The following is a 5586-nucleotide window of genomic DNA, read 5'->3' on the forward strand; positions in this document are numbered from 1 at the left end:
CATATAAATGGAGAAAACATTGAAGTTGTCAAGAATTTCATTTTACATGGATCCACAATCAATGCTCATGGAAGCAGCAGTCAAGAAATCAAAGGACGTATTGCACTGGGCAAATCTGCTGCAAGACTTCTTTATATTGTTGAAAAGCAAAGATGTCACTTTGAGGACTAAGGTGCACCTTACCGAAACCACAATATTTTCAATTGCCTCATATGCTTGCAAAAGCTGGACAATGAATAAGGAAGACTGAAGAATACTAAATAAGTCTGTCTTGGAAGAAGTACAGCCAGAGTGCTCCTTGGAAGCAAGGATGGCGAGACTTCGTCTCAAGTACTTTGGACCTGTTATCAGGAGTGACCACTACCTGTAGAAGGACATCACGCTTGGTAAGGTATACGGTCAGTGAAAAAGAGGAAGACCCTCAACAACGAGATGAACTGGCACAGCGGCTGCAACAATGAGCTCAAACAGCAATGATTTTGAGGATGGCGAGGACCAGGCAGTGTTTTGTTCTGTTGTGCATAGGATCGCTATGAGTTGAATCCGACTTAACAGTGCGTAAGAACAACAACAGAAATGGGATAGTAATAGTAGTTCCCTTGTAGGATTGCTGGGAGGACAAAATGAGTTAAACTATGTAAAGCGCTACAGTGCCAGGACATAGTATATGTTAAGAAATCATTGGTTCTTACCTCAGCATTCCCTTGTCTTCTTCTACATTGGCAGTTATCAGGGTAGGTTTTTTTTTCCCCTACGATCCCTAGCACTGAGAAATACCAATTTCATCAGTATCAGTAGCTTACTATGGCAGTGATTTTTAAAGGCAGCTATAGAAATGTCCCCACAAGGAGTAGATACCAAACTCTCTAGTGGGGCCCCTTGACTTGTAAAAGCTCTCCAGATGATTTTGGTTGACTTGATATCCATACCAGTTCTGTGAGGGTAGAATAGCTCATCCAGAGACACTGTTCTGCATTATACTAGTCTAATCTGTACTAACCTGCACCATTTCCTTCATGACCTGCTGCTCCTTGACAGTACAGTTCTCAGACTTCCCCTGTGTCAAATCATTGTCTTAGGTTTGCTTCTCTTTCTATAAATATCTGATAATGTTGCTGGTACAACACCTGGCTGGGTCTTTCTTTTGCATCTGAGCGCTCTGTGTACTACCCCAACCACTCTGACTCTTCTGTTGGAGGCATGCCATCTCCCTGAGCAGGAAACAGGGAGTCTGTGTCTGCCCTGTGGTTTGAGGCAGGAAGAATTAATTTATGAGGGTGATTTTGAAGCACTGTCTCTTCGTTTTTCCATGGGGAAACCCAAAAAGGCCATCTCTCTGCAGTATTCTCTGTTTTCTACTTCAAGACTTTTCAATCAGATAAAAAAAACTGCCTTGCCCTAGAACCACAACCAAGGACACATAACTTTCACAAGCTCTACATATTTTGCTTTGTGGGCCTTACCAAGATGAAGAAATAGTTCAAATTATATTTTGGTATTGCTCTGTTATAAAGATAAATATATTAATGTTATATATTAAAATATTTTATTTACCATAAAAGTTTATTTTTCCTTCTGATTTTCAAAGAAATTAAAACATTTTTTGTTAGCCCCTAAAAATACTGTGGATCCTTGGCACTGTGCCCACCATGCCTTATGGATAAGCATGCCCTGGCCACAATGGTCACCTGGGGCCCAGCACAGAAGAGCGTTGTCATTATTCCCTGCCGTCTACAAGCGGCTGCAATAACTTCAAGGCAAAACCTAGAAGGAGCAGCTCAATACACAGAGACTAGGTGTCTTAGTTACCTAGTGCCACTGTAACAGAAATACCACAAGTGGATGGCTTTAACAAAGAGAAATTTATTCTCTCACAGTCTAGGAGGCTAGAAGTCTAAACTCAAGGTGCCAGATCCAGGGGAATGCTTTCTTTCTCTGTCGGCTCTGAAGGAAGGTCCTTGTCATCAATCTTCCCTAGTGGAAGAGCTTCTCAGCACAGGGATCCTGGGTCCAAAGTTTACGCTATTCTCCTAGCTCTTGTTTCTTGGTGGTGTGAGGTCCCCATGTCTCTGCTTGCTTCTTTCTTTTATATCTCAAAAGAGATTGATTTAAGACACAACCTAATCTTGTCGATTGAGTCCTGCCTCATTAACATAATTGCTGCTATTCCACCTCATTAATATCATAAAACAAAACCAAACTCGTTGCCAGTCGAGCTGATTCCAACCCATAGAGACCTTATAAAACAGAGTAGAACTGCCCCATAGAGTTTCCAAAGAGCTGGTGGTGGATTCAAACTGCCATCCTTTTGGTTAGCAGCCGTAGCTGTTAGCGACCACACCACCAGGGCTCTCATTAACATCACAGAGGTAGGATTTACAACACATGGGAAAATCACATCAGATGACAAAATGTTGGACAATCACACAGTCCCAGGAATCATGGCCTAGCCAAGGTGACACATATTTTTGGGAGATACAGCTCAATCCATGACACTAGGGTATGTTGGTATCCTGCAACCTTATAGCAGATATTCCTACATTTTATCCTGAAGGAATGACAATCATCAATGTCTACAATGCATAACTACAAATGCCAATGCCTTGTTCTTGACAAGCACAGATTGTTAGATGAATTGCATGAAATTAAACTTCAAAGGGCAAAACTACTCAAATAAAGTGAGTAGGCCCTATCTGGTGTCTAGATGCTATCTGTTTTAGTTAACTAGTGCTGCTGTAACACAAATACTCCAAGTGGGTGGTTAAATACCATAAATACCATAGCTCTGGAGGCTAAAAGTCCAAATCAGTGTCTTGGCCATGTTGATTCCTTCCTTGTCAGTTTCCCAGGGAGTACCTTGGTTCATTGGTGATCTGCACATGGCATCTGTATTCCCCTTTATGTACATGCATCTATGCCTAATCTGCTTTTTTTATAACTAGGAAGTGATTAGATTTAGGACATGCTCTACACTGATAAGACCTCATTAATGTAACAAAGAAAACCCTATTCCTAAAAGGGATTACATCCACAGTTACAGGGGTTAGATTTCTAACACATATTTTGGGGGGACACAATTCAATCCATAACACTATCCAAGGAATACCTGTGGAGCCTCAGGTTTTTTGTCTTATAAGTACATTTGTCCTTGTCATATAATATCTACAAGCATACTCTATTATATACTGCCTGGGGCATTACTGATTTGTTATAATGTTATTTATCTCAGAAATAAGGTTGTTTAAAAAAAGTGTGAGAGTATCTCCATGCTCATATATCATATTTATTTAGAAATAATTTTTTAATTATTTAAAAGTAAATGTAATTATTCATATGTTCCTATGTTTTGAGTACTGCAATACATTTTCAGGCAATGACAGTGAGTGTGACAGATGTTCTTTACACTGTTGGCCAATGAGCTTTAGCTCAAAACACAAAGACTCTCAGTCAATGAATACTTTAGCATGCTATGCTGAACTCTGAGATTTCTATTACACGTGTAGTTTACTCCACTGTGACCCACTTCTCTGCCATTTATTTGATGCTTTGGTAAATTGTCTAAACCATTCATGGTTAGCTAAAGTTGTGCAAGTGATAGTGCTGGAGATTCTGCAAAGAAAGGAAAAATACGTGCTGAATATTAAGACAAGTTTTAAGAGCTTCACATCTCTTTAAAGAAGCGTTTAAAGTGGAGTAAGTAGAGATCAACAGCTAATTTGGGATTGACGAAGGCCTTTTGATCTAATGAAGGCCATCATATGCCTCATCGCATCCTGGCAAGCTGGACTAACTGTTGTGTAATGGGTAGTTGAAAGGAATTGTGGTGAAGGAAAATCATGAATTCGAGAAATTTTAGTAGACTAGAAAAGTGATTGCCTATTTACAATTTGGGGAACATGCTCCATAGGGACTATTCTATAATGACCCTGGATGGTGCTAATGCAGTTAGCATCCACATTTCTAGGAAAACATCTACCACATCTTCACCACCAAAGCCACCTAATCTACTAATAAAGTATATTTTCTGTTTCTGGTTATAGTATATGGATTACAAAAATGGCCACAATTCACCACTTCTCCCTCTATCAATACCCTTTTCAATGTGACTTAATAAATTATCTTATCAAGAGGTGGAATTTATTCTCCCATCCCTTAAAACTAGGCTGGTCTAGCAACTTCATTTGGCTAGTAGAATACAGCTTAAGTGACTGCATACTAATTCCAAACCTAGTCCTCAAGAAGTCTTACATGGTTCCACTTTTTCTCTCGGACCATTGTGATGACCTTGTAAATAAGTCTAGGCTAGTCTTTTGGAAGAATGTGAGAAATCATAAGGAGCAGAGGTCTCAGATAAGATGAGACCATAACCAAGATCAGCAAAATAACCTAAGGCTATGAAAGATTTGAGGATTCCAATGAACAATACTGGCCTAATATATCTCTACAATGGCAAAATACACATTATTTTTAACATACAATTTTTTTATGCACAATCAGAAAATTTATAAAAATTGAGCATATACTGAACCATAAAACATGTCTCAACATATTTTAAATAATTTAAATCATACAGATCATTTTCCTTTAATACAATAAATACAGTTAAGAGTAAGTAGAAAAATATTACTAGGAAAAGCATGTTTTAAAATTAAGAAACACACTTCTAAATAATCTGTTTGTTAAATAAGAAATGCTAATGGCTATTAGAAAATATTTTGAATGGAATGATAAGGAAAATACTACATATCAAAATGTATGTGATGAAGATAAAGCAATATTTGGAGAAAATTTATAGACTTAAATGATTGTGTTAAAAAAAGAAAGGCTGAAAATTAATGAATCTATCTCAAGAAGCTAGGAAAAAAAAAACAGCAAAAAAGTAGAAGGAAGGAAACAATAAAAATGAGAGCAGAAATTAACATATTAGAAATAAACATACATAGAAATGTCAACAAATACAAAAAGTCTTTTTCGAAAAGACTAATTATATTAATTTCCTATTGCTGCTGTAACAAATTACACAAACTAAGTGGCTTAAATAACACAAATTTATTCTTTTACACTTGTGTGTTGCTGTGATGCTGGAAGCTGTGTCACTGGTATTTAAATACCAGCAGGGTCACCCATGGTGGACAGGTTTCAGCTAAGTTTCCAGACTAAGATAGGCTAGGGAGAAGGACCTGGCAGTCTACTTCTGAAAAGAATTAGCCAGTGAAAACCTTATTAATAGCAGTGGAACATAGCTTGATACAGTGCCTGAAGATGAGCCCTTCAGGTTGGAAGGCACTCAAAATATGACTGAGGAAGAGCTGCCTCCTCAAAGTAGAGTCAACTTTAATGACTTGGATGGAGTCAAGCCTTCAGGACCTTCATTTGCTGATGTGGCATGACTCAAAATGAGAAGAAACAGCTGCAAACATCCATTAATAATTGGAATATGGAATGTACGAAGTATGTATCTAGGAAAATTGGAAGTCGTCAAAAATGAAATGCAATGCATAAACATCGCTATCCTAGGCATTAGTGAGTTGAAATGGACTGGTATTGGCCATTTTGAATCAGACAATCATATAGTCTACTATGACG

Source organism: Trichechus manatus, unplaced genomic scaffold (genome assembly GCF_000243295.1).
Source record: "Trichechus manatus latirostris isolate Lorelei unplaced genomic scaffold, TriManLat1.0 scaffold00110, whole genome shotgun sequence".
NCBI classification, from domain to species: domain Eukaryota; kingdom Metazoa; phylum Chordata; class Mammalia; order Sirenia; family Trichechidae; genus Trichechus; species Trichechus manatus.